This window comes from Sinohyriopsis cumingii, chromosome 3 (genome assembly GCF_028554795.1).
Source record: "Sinohyriopsis cumingii isolate HCF-2022 chromosome 3, ASM2855479v2, whole genome shotgun sequence".
In the NCBI taxonomy this organism is placed as follows: Eukaryota; Metazoa; Mollusca; class Bivalvia; order Unionida; family Unionidae; genus Sinohyriopsis; species Sinohyriopsis cumingii.
Genome location: NC_142963.1, coordinates 102,685,104 through 102,707,273, shown reverse-complemented (window position 1 = coordinate 102,707,273; position 22,170 = coordinate 102,685,104). Strand labels below are relative to the sequence as shown.

The window sequence follows — 22,170 nt, the reverse complement described above, 5'->3', positions numbered from 1 at the left end:
CAAGACTTCAGCCCTGGTACGAGGCGATAGATCACGTTTCTGCCTCTTACTTTCTTCTTCTTTCTTCTCGAATGAATAGGATCGTTTCATCTTGAGTGAAAAACGTCAAATGACTCAAGTTTAAACACCATGGGCTAATTTATAGTCATGGCAGACCAGCGTATATAAAAGGGTGTGTGTCTTGTCCTTTCACTATTCATTTCACTCTCTAACTGAGCACAACGATGGAAGAGACTAGCCAAATCGAACGTTTCATCAGAGCTTTGCGAGGGGTCATTAGAAAATTCTCTTCAGACCAGCCGACGGACTACTCTCCTTCCTTTCGAGATAAAAGTCAAGATACTTGCTATATCTGTCAGAAGAAACGGCATTGGTCTTCAGAGTGTCCAGACCATCAAAAAAGAAAAAAAGGGGCTAGAAAAGACAAAAGTCAAGATACCTGTTATTATTGTCAAGAAAAAGGACATTGGTCTCCAGATTGCCCAAAAAAGAAACAAGAGGAGTCAGAAGAAGAGAGGGATTCTTCAGAAGAAGAGAGGGATTCTTCAGAAGAAGAGAGGGATTCTTCAGAGGAAGAAAGCAGCCAGGTAAAGAAAAAGAAACAGGAGAAGAAAAGAAGAAGGGAAGAAAGTGAGGAGGAAGAGGTGGAAAAGAATGTGACGGTGAAGAAATTTAAAAAACAGAGAGACTAAACAATGAGACAGAAGGAGTCTATGAAATTTTTAAAGTGCTCTGTTGTGAATTGGATTGTAACTATTGATAAAAGAATACATTACTTATATAAGGTAAGTGTCTTTGAGAGTTTTGATTTTAAAATAAGAACCTACACTCACACACTCATACACAGACACGTACTATAGGGGTAAAATGGATTGGTTGTTTTTTTTTGTTTTTTTTGAGTTATTGGCAATTGAAAGTGTATCTCTTTTCGAGAGACGTGGGTGGCCCTGAAAAGGGCCTTTTTTTGGTGTAGGGGTGAGTTTCAGCAATCAACTTTAACTGCCTTAAGCCTTTGCCACGGCCGAGGCCTACTTCTGATGATGATGATTTGGTTGAAATCACTAAGGGTGGTACGGTAGGCTTAGTCACAGGGTTGGCGTGTTTAGCTCGGGAAGGTCGTATTCTCTTCGGTCGTAATAAAGAAGTCTGATACATTTGTTTCAGATTTCTTAACTCCGCTAAAATGTCCAACAGTACCGTGACGGTTTGACTTTCACCCTCTTGTTTCTTTGCTGCTTCTTCTTGTTGTTTTTTTTCTTACCTCTTCTTCTTGTTGCTGTTGCTGTATCAGAAAAGCTTGTTCCGCTTCCTTTTGCCGCTGTATAAATTTCTCCAATTCTTCTTTCTGTATCTGGCTAAAATTCTCCACGTGTGGTAATGAAGGTGACGAAGGTTCCGGAACAAATTCTTGCGAGGTAAGAAAATCCACAAAATCCCAATTCACCTCTTCTGAAAGTAAGTCCGGGTTCCCTTGTGTAGTCTCAACGGCTGGTGCACCCCAGTTACTCGTTTAATGAGTTTCCGTCATGTTGAATCACTGTCGCATAGATTGACTGCACACAGGCGCTACCGAATCTATATAGACCACGTGACGTCACAGACTGCTCTCTTCGGATTGGATGCGGGCTAACTGAATTTTGTAACGCGTGTTTGGATTGGTCAACAAACTCAATCCGTTTCAATCCTACCTCTACCTATAAATAAGCGCAGTTCACTGCATTGATTCACCTGTTCTCGGTGCCTCAAGATGTGGACCGATGTGCAATCTTCTACGCTTGTGTCTTCAATGATGTTCCAGACGGACATACCCATGTATGTCCGATCCAAGTGGACAGTTGTCCACAGGACAGACACCAGTCTGTGGATACGTAGGATCTACGTAGAAAGACAAGGATGCCTCAAAAGAGTCCTGATTTACGGTCCTACAGTGAGATGCAGCCTAAGGACAAGAAGAAGACCAATGCGGTGCCCTTTATGTTAATGGATACATTAACATAAACCCAAAGGCCCTTTTCAGGGCCACTCATAGGTCTCGAAAAGAGATTGACTTTCAATTGCCAACCCTCTTTTTTTTATTTTTAAAAAAAATAAAAGTAAAAATCCCATGTTAAATTTCCCTTGACGCTATACAGTCCCACCCTGTTTAAATTCCCTTGACACTATACAGTCCCATATTCCCATGTTCAATTCCCCTTGACGCTCAACAGTCCCAAAATCTATTTCCCATGTTAATTTCCTTTGACGCTAAACAGTCCCAGGGTTTTTGTCCATGTTAAATTTACATAGACGCTAAACAGTCCCAGGGTGGTTAATGTTAAATTTCCATTGACGCTAAACAGTCCCAGGGGGTTCCGTAATGCTAATTCCCATTGACGCTGAATCGTCCCCTTTCACTACTACGCTATCTGATAAATATCTTGCCCGGGTGTTGGTATCCCACTAAAAGTTCCCCTGCCTATTATATCAAAAGTGTGGCTAGTGAATTGCAGACTCGGCGTCAACGAGTCCATTTTTTTTTATCAACAAGTTCTCTCAAATCAGCATAACGTCATCAATTAAACTTTTAGATTACAACTTATACTACAAGTACTACAACTAACATTAACATAGCAAATTCATACACTATAAGGCAATGACCATTTGATAATTATCGAGGGCTGGGAATGCGACGTTCGTTTGAGCTGAGGTATGTTCTTTTCTCTTTTTTTCCCTTTTTTCCCTCAGATATAATGGATATACTATTCTGTTATTTTGATACAAATTAGAGCAAGACTTTTGTCTTCACAGATCACTAACATTTTACGTCTGTCCGCTTGGGTTAGTATCTCGCCTCGACGAACGTGTGAACGTGAAAAAGCTTGCCAATTGATTCCCGCGTGTCGGTTGCTCTTTCCGGGTTCTTCATCCACCACGTATACTGACCGCCGTGTGTAATATCATGTGCTGATGAAGGGAGTTACACGAACAAAACCGAAACCGAATAAAAGATAGGACGAACTTAACCGATGGCAGGATATTTGCGAGACTTCTCACCCTATTAATTGTTACAAATAGCACATGAATCAACATCCACACTTATTACGTGACTTATCATTTTCATAACATGAGAGAGAGAGAGAGAGAGAGAGAGAGAGAGAGAGAGAGAGAGAGAGGGTTAAATTTATCAATATTGATATAGATACAGATCCAATTAAAGGTTTGAGAACTCAGAAGTATCGCAATGCTCTTCCCAGACATAAACTGAAATAATTAAAAGGCTGCTTAATTTTCAAAAAAATAGTGTTCCGCGCAACCCGGTGTGTCATTTACGTTCGTATGACCCCAGTATCTGACTATTTTACGTTTTCATGCATAACTTTCACACAGTTAACCTTAAGGTTTAAGTAGGACAGTACACCACAATTTAATTAATTAAAACTTAACGTAATATTAATTTTACAACCACCCCCTCCAGTTTTGGTTATGGTGTTTAACGGCATGTCAGCACATTGAAGGCTACATAGTGCCGATATGTGGGTATACCAGTAGAAGCCCGTAGGTCAGTGGTTCTTACTGGTTACTGGGTTTCTCCTGGGTTCTTCGTCCACCATATATTTTGGCTGCCATGTAAAGCGGATTATGCGCTGAAACATGGCATTAAATCCATACAACATCATCGTGCCGATACAATCCGGCTTAGTTTTGGGTAGAATTCGAAACACAATAGCGTTTGTTCTTGACGTCGGAACCTTAAATACCAAACCAAGACGCGCCCCTCCCATCCCCCCAAAGCAAAAAAAAAAAACAAAAAAAAAAACAAAAAAAAAACAAAAAAAAAAAAACAATAGAAACAGCAACAACAAAAACACCAGCACGAATACAGATACTGCCTCACAACACCTCGCAAACGTTACCTTGTGTGAATAATATGCTTGTAAGAACAACAAACTAACAGGATCAAGATTTAATTACTACAATACTGATATTAACTTCCGTGGCCGAGTGGTCTAAAGCGATCTCCATTACGGATCACTGCCATCTCACCTCTGTCTGCGTAGGTTCGAGTCTCGGATTCGGCCAATGTGGGTATGTGAGAAAGCTTGCCAGTAGCTTCTCGATGGTCGGTGGCTCTTTCCGGGGATTTCCCGGGTTCTTCCTCCACCATTAATACTAGCCGCCATGTATAGGCTATCGTGTACTAAAAATGGCGTTAAACCCTACAACAACAACGACATTAACTTCCAACTAGCAACACTTTAACCAGATTCATCAGGCTTTTAACAAGAAAAAAGGCCGAAGGGAACACAACACAATCCATTTTTTTTTTGTTAAGCGTGTCCAATAGCATTCAAGGAGCAGTGACCATGTTCAATATACATTATAGCACAATAAACGATGATCATGTACAACCTAATGACCACGCAATCCGTTATTTTTGGAAATTTCTGTCGTGACTGAACGTGCACACCATACACAATGTCTCACTCATGGGATGACTCAACAACGAATCTGGTGACATAAATGATCAATTAGACATGGTAGTAATTTCTTGTAGGTTAATGCGACCCTCGAGGGTACTCTGCAATGACAGAACCAATTAATGTTGGATAACGGTCATTGCAACTTAGTGTCCGATTCGATCAGAAGTCATGGATTGCTATTCAAGAGGAATTCAGCGAAATGCCGTATCTTGCTTGTACCACCGTTGCTTGTCTGCAGGGTCTAATGACCCGTAACCCTTCCTTATGCCGACCTGAATATTAATTTTGGCATGAATGCACCTAACACATGGTTCCCACGCTTTTCTAAAGATAAATTTTCAGGTCATTTCCAGTTTTTCTTTCCAGGATGAAATTAATGTTTACTTCAAGGTTCACATATAACCATTACTGAACAGAATTAAAGAACAATTTAGATTATAAAACATGCATTTTCTAAATCAAAAGATGTTTCTCTTTCAAGACTCTCCAAAACATCTAAGTTGAGAAAGATCATCATGTACAAAACCACAAAATATATCACACGAAACAAGTTTGATTATATACCTATAAATTGCCATGTAAAGTCATTTCAATGTACAGAATAAAAAATGTAACTTTATTTTGCTGACCTGCATTATGTTGCTAAGTGGGAACAACGTAATGAACATAAATTAGTCTTATTTCCTTTCAAACCTTTAATTCTAAAGACTGCATCTTATAGAAAGTAAACATTTCCTATAACAGTATAAAAAACCCACAATAAATGCAAATAATTGGAATCTTGTCTTGTAACGAAAAGAGTTTAACTCTGAATTTATCTGTGCCAATAAAATCCCAAACAAGATTTTTGAAACAAGCTAATCTCCTTGAGACGATTTGGTTAAAAATCCATCATTTAAAAAACATTTTCAAAAGGATTTATTTAAATTTTGAAAAAAAGATCTTAAAAATTATATACTGGTGTATAAACAAAGACTGAGTTTTCTGTAAAATCAACTTGTCTTTTTGTAATTCGTTAAACCAGTCCCCAAACCTGTACTGATAAAGGGGCTCGTGTCGTTTTTTTAATATATAATACAACGGATGACAATTTCTCATTTCAGCTCTGAGATTCAACAATTTTGGACGTCATATTTGGCCTTAAACGAATAGCAGACCGTTTTCGAATCCAGGTTTTCTTCTGAATATTCCCACCCCACTTTTCATATTTGGACATTTAGGTTAGGGTGTGGGGTCACTGCAATTGCATATCAACAATCTGGAATTTGCCGCCACCGTGCGGTAGCGACATATGGTAGTCGCTTACCAGCGTGACCAGCAAATTTAAACTTATGTTATATCTACTCATACCTGCATAAAATCGATAAGAAAATGATTTATTTTCTCAGAAATGGCAAGTATTATAATCGTTATGTCTTGACTCCGCTGACCGGCCAGACGAAACTGCGGCATAGATGAAACCTGACCCGGTACACGCCATTTGCATTACTAGTCACATGACTTAAATCTCAAACGACGAAATCGGAAGTCCAACAGTCAACAACAAACTCCTTTTTAATCTTGTTGTGGGAATGTTTATACAGACTTGATACTTCATTGTTGTGTTAGTTGTCCTTATATGTCGAACTTTCGAAATTCTTTCTGGGATTTCCTTACTGATAAATTTCCCATGAGCCTGCACATTACGTTATTTAATGCAGAAGATGAGCTGCAACTACAATATCTTTTAGGTAAAAGGTTACCATCAGGAGTAATCGACAAAGAAAACTCCAAGCTATTCGTCCTGTATGCAGCATACTTTGTCATGCAGTGTGCAGCTATCTTCTGTAAATAAGGTACTGAAACTTGCAACTTATGAGTTGACGAACACTTTGTTGATTGATATTGTGTAAGAAATTGTATTCTAATATAGAATTTTTTTTTTTAAAAAATATGTATTGATTGTATTCAAATGATTTATTCTTATATCATGTAATCTTCCATGGAAGGAAATAAAGATGATGATGATAATCTTATTGTACAGAAATTGAATTATATTAAATGAAAGTCAGATACTTCTTGTAAAAAAAAACAGCAGCCTAGCCGGTCTGATTTATCAAGCAGAGAGCACATGTCAACGTGGTAGTCACGTGGTACAACAAAACTTCAGAAGTTGTTCTCGGAATATATCAATATGGAGAATTTTGTGTTCTTTCGAGTTTGTATTTTTTATTATAACCAGTATACGACTTTCATTTAAAATTATTTTTTTCTTTCTCTCTACAACATTTGAAAATGAGGGTTGTTAGATTTGTGTACTCATGCGACTAGCGATGTAAATCGCGAGTGCCAGGTCACATTTCTTCAACGCCGTAGTTTTATCCTGTCGTTCTGCCGATTAAAGAAAACGATTTTAATACTCTCAATTTCTGAGAAAATAAATAATTTTCATACCGATTTCATGCATGCATCACTCGATCTTACAACGTTTAAGTTTGCTAGTCCATCCAGTAAGCGGCTACGCTTTGCCACCACCATGTTGGCCTCTTGTGATGCTAGACTGGCTTTCATACTTCCATGTACGGAAAGATATGGTTATCGAGCTGACTTTGAACATAAAAGTCTACTGGACGAATCTAATCCACTGAGCGTTTGGATTGATTCAGCATATATGTTTATTGCAAGCACGCAAAAGATCTATACTGCACCCTCCGAATATTCTGGTTAAAACTCGATATATTTAACTCTCGTTTAGTTACGACTCAATTACGTGATTCTTTCAGGCGTCAAGAGGTGGGGGAAAATTCCAGGGTTTTTCCCTACTTTCGACAGTATTTGCGAAATTCAAGGACTTTTCACGGTCGGGAAATTTTTTATAATTCTTCCGACTTTTTCCCGATTTCCCGGTAGCGTGGGAACCCTGCTAACAGGTTTTACGAATCTACAAAAGTGTCACTAACATTGAACCAAAACCAACCCAACGAAGTTATCATTGGGCGTTTAATTAGTGGGACATACTATTAGGTACACGTAACCTACTATTGCTAACGGCGATTATTATGATTAAGAACGAGGACGGTCTGTAAAACAAATCTGGACCAACATTCTAATTGTATGAGTTGATGCTGACGCATAAGCCAATAACGAAGACGACGACTATGTACAGAAGAAGAAGAAGAAGAAGAAGAAGAAGAAAAAGAAGAAAAAGAAAAAAGAGGAGGAGGATGAAGAAAAAGAAATGCAGCAAAATAGGTGGTATATATTATCGCATATCCTATGCAGGTGCATCAAAAAAAGTTCATAGTTTATATGTGCAACAGAAGCGTAAGATTATATTTGTCTTGCCAAGAAGTAGGAACCTTGGAGCAAATAAGCCTGATAAAGACTTGAATGCTTTTCTAGACATTGATCTATCTATACATTACTTTCTGCTTATCTACAATTTCATATATAAAAAAACGAAAACCGTCTCTAATGAATTGTTGTCATGGAAACAGTTTGATAAGCAAGAGAAAATTATGTGAGGTGAGTCTTACAGAGGCTGAAATATTTTAGTTTTGATAAAACAGTATATAATTTAGCGCTGCCTGTTACACTTTAGTTTTTCTTTATGGTAGTCCTATGCGGAATAATGTCTTTTTTATTATTGTTTTTATACCATGATTTTTTTTTAGTTCATCTCATCAAAGCATTTATGAGTTTCCGATAAACCATGGATTAAACTCACCTAAATTCTCTTTCGAAACACTACATAGTCAATATGACATGGGTATACAGTCATTTCCGATCTCTGTCATAGGTGATATTGGATGAGTTGTCAATTAAAACCAACAACCTTTGATTTAATTACTGTCTGGCATGTGAATATTTAATTTACATTAAACAACGCAATAAATGCGCTGTCGGTCGTCTGATCAATACTAGCAATACAATGATGTAAGGCACGTGCGATTGGGGAAGGCTAACAACGCCAATTAATAACGCTAAAAGTATAATAACAGTGACACTAGATGAAGGGTACTTCTGTGCATTCAGGCAATTTGCATGTAATAAATTTGATTATTATGATGGTAATCAGAAACTGCCCACTGGCGAATATGAGATGCAAAGCCCCCCCCCACTCCAGTTATTTTTAAATCACTTGTGCGTTTTCACCTAACAAAGAACTCGATTGTTTGTCACTCACTTGTACGTTTCCACCCAATAGAGCTAAATGGTATCACGGTACCAATTGTTTTTCCATATACCTCAATGCTAATGTTTTGTGAAATAAATATACTTTCTGTCCTACTTGGGCATGCATGTCACACACTGTCATATAGAACAATGCTAGATTGTCAATTTGACAATGACATAACCAGGTACTCCATTGCATTTAAGAGAGATAACTCTATTGGAACTAGACAGGGGTAAGAGTTATCTAGTCACAACAAGCACATTTTCAGCCATGTGTACCATATTTTAAAAAAATCATAAAAAATACAAAATATGATCTAGATAGAAATTAACACAAACTCACATGTTGCCAAGAGGCTCAACTTTTTTTTAAGCCAAACAGAAAGTACAACTCTTACATAATGCACCAATCACAGCTAGTGTTGTTCTTTAATTTTGAATACAATGTTCCATACACCTTAAGCTCCGCCCACCTGGACTTGCGCAATTGGTACCATTATACCAAATGGGTCAAGCCATGCTCTTTCAGAGTACAAGCGATTGATTATTCTGTTTGGCAGCGAACTGATTGGAGGTGCGTTTTGGCGGTCTGACCAAAGGAGTCCAACCTGATAACTAATTATTAGCCAATAAACATTCTTGCTAAGCAAGATAAGTATAAATACAGTTTTGGTTACAATAAGTAAACAGTTATGGGGCTGTCCATTTAGTACGTACGCATGGAGGAATAGAGGGGTTAACACAAATGCATACGCTTGCGTATGGAGGGGGTCTAATGATAATGTACGTATACATAGGAAACGGTGTGGGTAGGTGGGGTGAAACCTCGATAATAATTTGTCTAATATGTAATCTGTTCGGTTCAGTCGGCGTTTGAATTTTAGAGGACACTAGACAAACTTTTTAAAGTTATGTCGTTGTTGTTGTTGTTGTTTTAGGGTTTAACGCCATTTTTCAGCACAAGATAGGCTATACATGGCGGCTAGTATAACTGGTGGAGGAAGAACCCTGGAAAACCCAGGGAAGAACCACCGACCCACGAGAAGCTACTGGCAGGCTTTCCCACGTACCCACGCTAGCCAAGCCTTGGACTCGAACCCACGCAGACAGAGGTGAGATGGCAGTAATCCGGAACGGTGAGGCTTTAGACCACTCGGACACTCGGGGCCCCTTAAAGTTATGCACCTTATTTATTTGATTTAGTCAGATAATGAACGTCGGTGGACTATCTGTTTTATTAAACAGGTTAACATTATTAATCCTTGATTGTTTATGCGTGAATTAAATGTAGGCCATTCTATAGAATTCGGTAGGTGGGGGTGCGTCCGTCAAGCGTACGTACGCAGGTGGGTGGGTGTAAAAAGTACGCATGTGTACAGGGAGGGGTCAAACTTTGCCAGATTTTTGCGTATGTACTTATCTGTCTGCCCTCTTGAATTACTGTTCGTCGAGGGTAGGGATTGGGTGTGTGTGGGGTAAGGATCGGTTCCACGATGGCGGGAGCGATGACGTCATTTAATCATGAGAGAAGTCACAAAAAAGACGAAATCTTGATATAGGAAGCAATATATGTGATACAATGTAGTGTTCATTTCATCAGTTACTGCCCCAGGTCTAAAATTAAGATAAAACAAACAAAAAAAGCGCTTTTTCTCCTTCATGCATTCAATTTTGTACAGCTCTTTAAATACTCGTGGATGTAACACATTCTTCGCAGCAGGCGCCCGAGTCTCTGAAGTGTGTGTGTGTGTGTGTGTGTGTGTGTGTTTCAACTGGGACCATGGGGTCAACAGAACATAAAGATGGGTCATCATTGGTGTCAAATAAAAAAGGTCTTTGAGAGTATTTACACAAAAAATGGATTTGAATCGTCTCTTATCACTCCCCGTCCGAACGACATAAGTCAAAAGATGAAAAATAGGACGCCACAAAACCATGTTGTTGTAAACATTAGCTACTGAGTTATGTGAGACTGCAAAACTGTTTTCTGTTCATATTACAGTTTTCAAACCCAGTAAATTTCTTGCCAGTGACTTTTAAAGTTTTCAAACTTTCAGTACAACCCTGGTCAAAACCCCTCCTCACCCATCAGTGCTTCCCAGCAATATTATAAAACAGAAGACCCCCCTCCCCCCACAGCAACCTTATTCTCTCTTAATAATCATTTTTAATTATTTTCTTTATGGCACAGTTCTTGAACAACACAAGCCATGTCATGTATGTTATAATGCCTTTTTTGATCCAGGTGCCATGTGGTAGTAAACAAAGGAGTAAGAAAGATGGGACATCACCAAAGCATGTCACCATAGGTGACACATCAACGCCCATTCAAAATACTTTAGTATGAATTGATTTTTAATCTTTTGAAAACTTAAAACTGGTGAAAGATAGGGACGCGGAAGATATGAATAATTTTGCAATAATGCTATTCATGGTAGGCTATTATTATTATTATTATTTTTACTGATCACATTCCAGTATAGCTTATGGGATGGTTTTTCGTACTTGGCCTGTCGTCCATAAGTTTGTTATCGCTACTTCTCCTAAACTATAAAGAGCATTTGCAAAGAAACTTCATACGTATATACAACGCATGGTCTAGTTGGTCGGAAAGAAAATGAAGCTGCTCGACATCCAATATGGCCACCGCAACGCTAATCTCGAAATCTTTTGCTATCATTACTGCTCCAGAATAGATGGTAAAATCTGCATTGGGGTTTCATCAAAATAATATCTGCGCTCTCTACTTGGTCATAAACGAAAATTATGCCGATCTGACTTCAAATACGGCCGCCACTGTTGCCATCTAGAAAATCTTTTGTCGCTACTCCTCCTGAATCGATGGTTATTTCAAAACGGGGTTTTCACTAAAACACTTCTTATGCTGTCTTATTGGTCTAAAATATAAATGGCACCAATCTAACGCCCAGTATATAAATCTTGTTATAGCTACACCTCCTACATGGATGGTTACATCAACATGTAATTTTTACTAAAAGACTTCTTATAATGTCTAGCCGGACCTAAACAAAAACGGTGCCGAGCTGACGTCCAAAATGGCCGTCAGTGCAATCAAATTGAAAATCTTGTAATCATAAAGTCACACTAAAACTGAGTTTTCACTAAAAGTCTTTTTATGATGTCCAATTGGTCTTAAGTGAAAATGATGCCGATCTGAGATCCAATATGTCTGCCATACAGCGACCATCTTGAACATCTTATCGTTATTCTTCCTGAATGGATGGTCGTATCAATGACGTTTTCACTAATAGACTTTCTTTTATGTCTATTTGGTCCTTAATGAAAACAGGCCGAGCTGACGTCCAATATAGCCGCCACAGCAGTCATCAAGACAATCGTACCACTGCCACTCCTCTTGATCGGAAAGTCATATTGACATGGGTTTTGCACCAAAAGGCTTATTATAATGTCTAGTTGATCAGAAACAAAAATGGTACCGATGTGAGTTCAATATCACTGCCACAGAAGCCATCTCGAAAAGCTTATCACAACTCCATCTGAACAGAAAGTCACAGTGATGTGGGTTTTTCACTAACATATCTTATACTGTTTTGCTGATTATAAATTAAATGGGTGCTACGTGGATATATTGAAAATCTTGTTTTCGCTATTCCCCTTAAATGGAAAGTCATTTTCACACGGGGTTTTCATTTGAAGAGTTTTTATAGTGTCGAGAAGGTCCTGAATTAAAATTAATAACCGTCAATACTACCACAGTGGCTATCTTAAAAATATTGTTATCTCTACTCCTACCTAAATAGATGGTTTGACATATGTGAGGTTTTCACGAATAGGCTTCTTATGATACTTTGCTGATCCTAAACGAACACTGTGCCAATTATACATCATGCCGACTGTGTTAAAAATCTGCCGTCAATTCTCCCCCTGAATGGATGATCATTATGACATGTACTTCATACCAAATGTCTTCTAATGCTGCGCACTTTGTCTTAAATGAAAATGGTGTCAAGCTGACCTCCACTATGTGCATCAGAAGCTAATTTGAAAATCTTGTTATTGCGGAAGAATATCAGAGATGGTTTCAACACTCAGCAGTTTATGGGAAGAACAATCAGAGATTGTTTTAACACTCAACAGTTTAAAGGAAGATATCTTATCTTGAATTCCTGGAAATCTCTTTTGCCCAGTAGATCATCAGTCCCTTCGAGGGTCTCTTGTTATTTTGTTATCATTTTTCATACTGGCGTTTCTACACGAAGTCGTATCTGGAAGGCACATCATGCATGCAATGAATATTGGGTACTGGTCGCTGGATAACTGTACAGGGCTGGGTGAGTAGAGAATGTTTTGGGTTGATGTTTGGTGAGTAGATGTGGGGACTTGATAGTTGGCGACATCTATGTGGCACTTCTTCAAACTGCTTTGATATAGCAACTATTGTGCTGAGGTGCCATAAAACGTCATTAATTACACACAAAATCAGACACAATCTGCAAAAGATGTTGTTTTCTTTTGCGATGGCGTGTCATCGATTTTCCTTTAGCTTTTACATATTTTTTTATTCAAGTCCACAAATGCATTCATAATGATTCTATAAGAAATGACACAAAATTTCCCTATATGACAGCTCATGACAAATCATTCAGTAATAATATTTTTGCTAAGCAGTCAAACCTAAGATTTGATTCAGTTTAACGCTTAATGACAGAGTTATGTTGAACATGCCACTGTTAGCGGTCCCGTCTGTTGAACATAAATATTAAAAATGTATACCCCACCAACCGATATTGATTTCACTGACAGGCATCATAGTTTTATTTTTTGTAATAGATACGTCGACAATTATGGCAAAAAACACATTCTAACTTAACATTTTAAATACTTTACTTCCTTCATCAATCATCAAAAGTCATTGTTATGTATTATATACATAACGCAAACGTGTCACGATTTTCCGTGATGGTAGTGATAATAAAACATGGAGGAAGTAACCTGGTCAACAATTGGGTCGTTAGAAAGTAAAGCACGTATACCATGTGCCCCAATTTCTGATTATAAAAGAGAATTTCGAATGAAGATGGCTAGTGTATATAACACCTGGATCTACATTTTGGAAACGTCCTTTGCAACAAACTCAAGCCCTAGTTTAAAATCTCAAAAACGTGAAAGTCTGCAAATTCAGAGAGAGAGAGAGAGAGAGAGAGAGAGAGTTTCATGCTAAAAATCCTAAAGATTGGGATTTTACGCGTGAGAATGAGTTTGTGCTCAGAAGGTTTCAAGAACACGAAACCTGGCATAGTTTGTTTGGTACTTTACAGCACAGCGACATAAGTATCTCATTTGCTGCCAAGGCAACTGGAGTAAAGTGTCTTGCCACAGTACCTGACCTAGGCTGTTCCGATGGTGGGATTCGAACCCGCACACTTTTGGTCGTGAATCCGAGATGATAACTACTGAGCTAGCTTTCAAAAATAACGTCATATGCACCATTTAGCGACTGCAAGTTCACACCCTATGCAGTGACACACGCACGCACACTTAAGCAAGCATGTACGCGAAAAGGATGCAAACGTCAGAAGCAAACCGGCAGAACAGCTCGAGAGGTAGAAGGAACATTTCAGCAGCTTGCTCTGGGGCACACCTGTGTAAACGCCACCCATCACAGAAGAGGAAGAGGTTCCGGACTGCAATATAGGACCCATTACCAAGGAGGAGGTCATACTGGCAATCAGGAAAATCAAGTGGTAAAGCCCATGGACCTGACATCATCCTATCAGAAGCCTAAAAAACCACAGTTACTACGGACACCTTGATTGACCATGTACAGGAAAGAGACGAGCCTCATGAGTGGAGGAAGGGCTACATTATAAAGATCTCCAAGAAAGGAGACCACAGTGACAGCCAGAACTGGAGAGGTATTCAGCTCCAATCCATTCCAAGCAAACATTCTCACAGGGATAATTTTGGAGAGGACCAGATCTACAGTAAATTCCAGGCTGAGAGAACACCAAGCAGGATTCCGATTTTGGAGGTCATGTAAAGACCAAATAACAACTATCCGCGTTATCATATAACAGTACCAAGACTGGAAGTGACCCTGTATGTAAATTTGTAGACTTCGAGCTAGCATTTGACATGCTGAATAAAAGCACCATCTGGAAATCCTGAGATAATATGATATCCAAGAGGAGACTATCAGAACTACTCAGTTCCTCGACAAAAGTAATAATAAAAATAAAACAAACCATGACCTGTCTTTCTTTCTCTTCTGACAGACTGAGTAAAATTTAATTACGCCCTCCTCTATTATAAACCCGTTCGCTGAAAAGGCTAAGAAAAATTCAGGGTCTATGTTGTTTTGATCTTCTGATTAGCCCTAGAAAACTGCACTGAAACACATCTACCAGCGCATGATGTAACGGAAGATCTGGGTCTGTACAGTTTGCAGTTGACTCAAGAGTTATAAGCAAGTATAGCTTGTATGAAGTATAAAATACATGAGTTTTTCCGCAGCCATTTTCACAAAATATCGCATAAATCGTTGCTATAGACAACTGCCTACACAATTTATACAACACCTATTTGACCCAAGCCTGACAGCGTGTATTCATATATAGGAACACTAAGCAGAAGGCCCAACTTGTGCAAGTTATTTTTAACAGTTCTAATAAATCTGAAAAGATACGATTCAGATTTTCAGTGAATCACTCCGTCTGGTACATGGATTTACGTAATTAGTGCACCGTTTCGTGTAACATCTGTCTCCATCGGCCCAGTCTGTACACGTGCTGTAGAAAGCTTCACCACAATTTTAATGTGCATAATAATGTACAGAGAATTACGTGCAACCCTCTTCCAGCAACCCAGAATAAGCCCGCTGATAACGAACATGCTTAAACAATCAACCATTTTAACATCATGCCTGCGGCATTATTCTTGCACGTATCTCTGGTCTGGCCCATGTTCGCTTCAAAATTATACTGCTTTGCATTTTACGGTACAAAAACACAATTAGGTCATTTAGTGTGAAGGCAATTGGATTAAAACGCCTTGCTCAAGCACATACCACAAAATGACGGTCTGGGCTGGTCCAGTGATGGGATTCAAACTTGTACCCTTTCGGGCGCAAGTCTGGCACGCTAACCTCTGAGCTATAACGGCTCCTCCACAATTATATTGGCTGATTTATTATTGACAAGACTTTGTTCTGTACAGCGGAAGAGAATGAAGAAGAAAAAAAAAAATGGTTGAATTTGTTACTCATTAAATCTGTGAAAACTCACTCCAAACAAAGGTAAATGGCGTCTTAGAAAGAATTGAAGGCAATGGAATTGAACTTCAAGATAACGACAATGCATACAATGTCTTAAGATTACGTACGACAAGATCCAAATTGGATTGGCTTTTTTTGTTAAAAATTAATAGCTATTAAATAATTTTAAAACACTGATTAAATCACACTTCAATTAAATATAAATCTCTGTAACTAATATTTGCAAGTCACTGCTATGATACAAAACTTGCAGGAAACTGAAAGCAAATTATAAGTGATTTTTTTTCCCCTCGGGTGGGGTGGGTGGGAGTAAATTTGCATAAAAATGCATTTTCTAGTTTGGCACAGATATAAATGATCACAAAGAAACTTTAACATAAACTGTACCACCAGAATGAGCATATTAAAATTTGCGAAAAATGTCTCAATACAGAACATTACACAAAAATGAATCAGGGAGATACATGGTCAAACGTAGGAACAAATAGAACTACTATAAAGTACCATTTGTCCAACTCAAAGTCCAATCGGAAAGAGAAATAGTTATTCAGTTAACCCATGATCTTTCAATAACTGATAAGCAGAAACTAGCTGAGTCCAAACTGACATAAAACAATTCAAGTTACTTAGCACGCTTTCTGATTAGTCGCTGGACTCGTGTCGATTTCAGATTGAAGTACATACATACATACATACATACATACATACATACATACACAATCAATCAACTGAAGAATTCCGAACTTCCTACAAAAAGTTAATTGACGGGCTCGTCAACATTACATATAAGAAAACGTCTAGATCGACAGATTCGCGAATGCCACCAAGGCGAAACAACAAAGAAGCCTGAGCAGAAAATGGTTTAACACTAGCTGTTCCCCTATATAGTCCAAATTCTACATCCAAAACTGTTAGGTGCAGGACACTCTCCAGACCATTCCCAAGAGTTTATAAGCTTCCAATGAAAACACACTGGTACCACAATTCAAAAGCAATCACATGCACCCAGGATAGTGCAGTTTACTGTCTTAAAGGGTTGCAGTCCATACCAAGCATATAAGTAGACGTTCATGTAATTAATAATTTGTTTTCAAATCGGCATTTTAAACACATGTACTGGCTATATCATGTCGAGGAAATTGGACCTGACCCGTGGACACACCGATGCTTTGGCGGGTATCTAACCTACAACCTTTAGATTGAGAGTAAGAATATACACCAACTAAGCTATCACGGCTCATTGTAAAACTTGTTTCGTTTTCAAACCTAGATGTAATTCGAGCAATGAATAACCGTTGTCTTGGAGATCATGGTTAACTTTACAATCATCTTCCTATGAAAGAGACGTGTATTTATCTTTCTATTTCGAATGTTTACACCAGCTTTTAACTGTAATAAAATGTAGATTTAAAAAAAATAAAGTTTATTTTTTTAATTCTAATTCAAGACTTCATTTTCCCCTCCATTTTAACGTGAATTTCAAGAAGAAGAAGAAGAAGAAGAAAAACAACCAAAAAATATCTCCAGCCCAGGTAAAGCATTCCTTATAACTGTATATAATTCTAGTAATATACAAAATATACATAATTGGAATGTTGACTTATAAGACGCGATTCAAACTGATTTTACGGCAGTACTGACTTGTAACTGTATCAAAGAATCATGACTCGACATACTCTTTTAAAAACATTTTCTGCTTGACAAAAACAGGAAGGGGTACGAAAAATCCATAGCAAACCAGGATGTTTACGCATCATTTAAAATAAATACGTGACGAAAGTATATATGTTACAGAGATCGTGAGGGGAATATAAACTAACTGAAAGTGATCCCTGAATCCTGAAATCCAAATCGTCGACAGTGAAAGAATGATTAACTTAACAATGCGGGAACCCCTTTGGAAAGTAAACAAAAAGATCAATTTAGCTGGCATAATTGAGTCCACTGCGAGGGGAAAAATAGCGTTTAATTCGTAGTCTTTTTAACATTTCATTTCGTGTCCTCCTTTCTGTTTACAGTTGCTCGCATGAACATATTTTCTTGTAAGTACTAAAGTAAAACACCCCGCTTACATCGTTTCCATAATTTATAAATAACAGAACGAAAGGCATAATTTACTACTAATAATAGATAACTAGTGACAATAGTTGCTATACTTCAGGCAGTTTGTCAAAAATTCCGAAAATTAAAGTAAATGAGCAAACAGAAATGAAAATTAACCAATAATTAAAAACAAATGAATACAACTGAATAACAATGAGCCATGAAATAAAATAATGAAGTATGTATAATAATATTAGTATCACTAATTAAAACGATATTTTACAAAATTTACAATTACTAATTTGACTTGCAATGAACGGTATTGAAACTTAAGATGCCTCCTCTCAAACATTTATTTTTCTTTTTTTCTTTCATTCCGATTGTAATTACAATCATGAAATTATCTTTAATGCGGACCGATCCGGTGGCCTTGTGGTTAGAGCGTCCGCCTCGGATGCGTGAGGTCGCGGGTTTGAACCCCGGCCGAGTCATACCAAAGACTTATACAAATGGTACTAACAGATGCCTCACTAGACGCTGAGCATTAAGAGGTAAGTGTTACGACTGGTCAGCCTCTTGTCAGGATAATGTGACGGGGTAGTATGAGACGCCGTAGCGGACAAAAGCTGGTCCAAAGAGAAAGTTGAAGTTGAAATTTCGATGTCGTGTTTCGAGAAACCCAATATCACGCGTTGGATCAAATTGCATTTCCTGAAAGGTCCATTTTCAAGATCGAGATTTTATATGTTGAATTTATACAGTGGTGGTTTAAAGTTCATTTTCCTATGTCGGCGTTTTACAATGTGTATTTTGAGTTACACAGCGGTGGTTGAAATTTCAATATCATATGTCAAGAATCCCTAATTCCCATGTTGAATGTAACTGTATGTGATAAAGTTCCATTTCATATGGCGAGTATTTAGAGAATATAGCTGACAGCAAAATATTTACTGTATTTCATTTCCTGCTGACAAAGTACCATATTAACTCTTGGTACAAGGCAATGTTATTAGGTGCCGATAAGGCAGTCCTCCTGTTTACGAGCATAACTCCAAAAAATACTGCGAATCACCTACCTTTTTAACGCTGATTTGATTTCTCTAACTTTTTAACGCTGATTTGATTTCTCTACCTTTTTAACGCTGATTTTGATTTCTCTACCTTTTTAACGCTGATTTGATTTCTCTAACTCCTAATGAATGGAATCATGTGTGCTCTGTATGCCAATATAATGCATACATTGTTATTGTTTGTTAATATATATCAGATCTCTTAAAGAAGGAACGAAGAGAAAGCTATCTTGATCCTTTATGACTTTAAAAACAGTTTGGATATTCATGGAAGAAATTAATATTCCGTTCGTTCCTGCCACAAGTGAAGGACGTTAAGTCTGTATTCGGACAATCAGTACATTCGTTGCGATGTATGTAACCGCTGCTCCAATTTGATGCATGCAAAAGCGTTTCATCGTTTTCATTGGTTACGTATGTTTATCCATGCATCTCACACCAGGCTTTACACAGATAGAGAAAAGCCTAGCAATAAAAAACAAACAGTAGTGGTCGACGTTATATTTTTCCAGAAATAGATTCAATCACTATTTTCAAAGTTAAAGCGAGACAAAAGTCTTTAATGGCGAATTTTTTTTTTTTTAACAATTAATTTTCCGCGTGTATTCCTCATTGAACACAGGAGTTACCAATAAGTGCACGCAATATGCCAGTCAGTAAACATATGACCGATGTCGCGCTCATTTCTGTTTAGCGTTGCCTACTTCATATTAAAAAATACCCATAAAGTAAATATCCTCCAAACAGAAAAATGATGAACTATTTTATTTTACACGATATTTGACTAATATGCGTACTTATCCCCACCATTTTCCACGACATTCTAAACCAACTGAACGTCAGCGCACACTTTAAATTTAAGTTCATAACTGTGTATCATAATATAATCAACTCGATATCTCACGAGAGTTCGCGCTGATCACAGAAGTGACAGATCTGAAACTGGTAGAACAAAGAGGAAATTATCTATATATACATATAAGATGTCCAACAACCCACCCAGTCTCAGATATAAATTACTAAGCGATGATAAGACGAAGTTTGATTCATCCAAACACTCTGGAAATTGGCGTCATGTGACAAAACGAATGCAGTTTGATAGAGAATGGAATAAATTATAAAGTGTATTTATAGATACAGGAATCAGTATGTTTGTAGGTTCCTACGTGCTCGTGTATCTGCACATGAAAAGCGTTTAAAGTTTAAATCTATGCATGCACGGCTATCTGCATGTACGGTATATAACACGCATTACTGAAGAAATACGCTGTAGATAGATACAGACAGACATACAGACGGAGAAACAGACAGAAATAAAGATAGTTAGCTAGCTATCTATCTAGATAGATGTGAACCAGTAGGTAGTTATCAATTTTATTTTTAGTTTTTGGTTTTGCTTTCATACGACTCAAGGTACCGCTCCGGTAGCCTAGTGGTTAGAGCGTCCGCCTCGGATGCGGGAGGTCATGGGTTCGATCCCCGGCAGAGTCATACCAAAGACTGACAACAATGGTACTAATCGCTGCCTCGCTCTGCATTATAAGGTTAGTGTTAGGACTGGTCGGCCCGGTGTCAGATAATGTGACCGGGTGGGACATTATGCCACATGTCTGCAGCATGATGCCCCAGTGCTAGACATCACTTTAAGCTGTCACAATGCATACATCGTAGCGATATGACTAAAAAATTGTTAAAGCTACGTTAAAAATCCAAATCTCTCTCTCTCTTTCTCTCTCTCACACACACACACACACGCATACGACTCATGGCTTGAACGACGTTGGATTAACGAAGAAACGGTGAAACCTCTAAATCAGCACCTTAAATCCTGCAAAACTACATGAAGTGATTTTGTATCGTCGTATATAACCCGCTAGCTCGATTCCCTTATCTACTGAAATTCGGACTTACGGTTTCGTTGAATCATTCTGATTTTGTGACAATTTATATCCTCGACACCCAGCTCGATTTCCTTAACTACTGAAAATGGGCTAACGATTTCGTTGAATCATTCTGATTATGTGACAATTTATATCCTCGACACCCAGCACGATTCCCTTAACTACTGAAAACCTGTGTCACGGTTTCGTTGAATCAATCTCATTTTGTGACAATTTATATCCTCGACACCCAGCTCTATTCCCTTAACTACTGAAAATCTGTGTTACGGTTTCGTTGAATCATTCTGATTTTGTGACAATTTATATCCTCGACACCCAGCTCGATTCCCTTAACTACTGAAAATCTGTGTTACGGTTTCGTTGAATCGTTCTGATTTTGTGACAATTTATATCCTCGACACCCAGCTCGATTCCCTTAACTACTGAAAATCTGTGTTCTGGTTTCGTTTAATCATTCTGAAGCTGTGACAATTACTCCGACTCGCTCGCTCAATTCTCTTAACTATTTAAAATTTGTGTCACGCCTGTGCTTAAATTTTATTTCTTCACTTGCTTACTCTTCCAAAAGTTTTTATGTCTTTGTTTTTCATATTTGGGATGAATCGTTATGAAGCTAAGTCTATACATTCTCTGACACCTGCGCTGACTCACGTGACTGGACTTACGTCACTCATAGAACATTTGTGTTAAGGTTTTTGTTTAAGTTCATTTTATTTACATAATCCCTTGATACATGCTATTTATGCTTTAGATAAATCTCTGTGAAACTATGACAATTCGTTCTGTTACATACTGGCTTGTCATGGTCATGCAGTGTGGCTAAGCAGTCGATTAACACAGATCATTACTAAGTCATGTCTGTGCTTTAGTGGTTATCTTATGTTATAACAACCAAGGAAACACAGTGCACCAGCTGAAAACTTTGTTAATGATCTGACCCAAAATTAAATTGCAAAAGTGTTTATCAGTACCAGGCACAAAAAAAAAATAGTTTACTGAGTAGAAGTTTAATTATTTGATACAGGTACCTGACAGTTTTCCATGAAAAATGTCGGTAGCTAACACTCGAAAGTACAGTTTCAAGTGTCACCACATATTTTCAACAACAACGAGGTAATGTGCGCAGTAGTATTCCACTTTTATTTCATACAATGCCAACACAACCGCTGAATGGATGAAATTTGGGTCATAACGTAATTACCTTTGCAAAAAGAACAACACCTCAACATGAATATATATATATATATATATATATATATATATATATATATATATATATATATATA

The 22,170-nt window shown here is 37.9% G+C and overlaps 1 protein-coding gene across 3 annotated transcripts in view; it reads right to left on the bottom strand.

Moving 5' to 3' along the window:
- Positions 1 to 22,170, bottom strand: part of LOC149803420 (cytochrome c oxidase assembly protein ctaG-like) — a 113,938-nt gene that overhangs the window by 57,400 nt on the left and 34,368 nt on the right. The gene's annotated exons all lie outside the window — the stretch shown is intronic.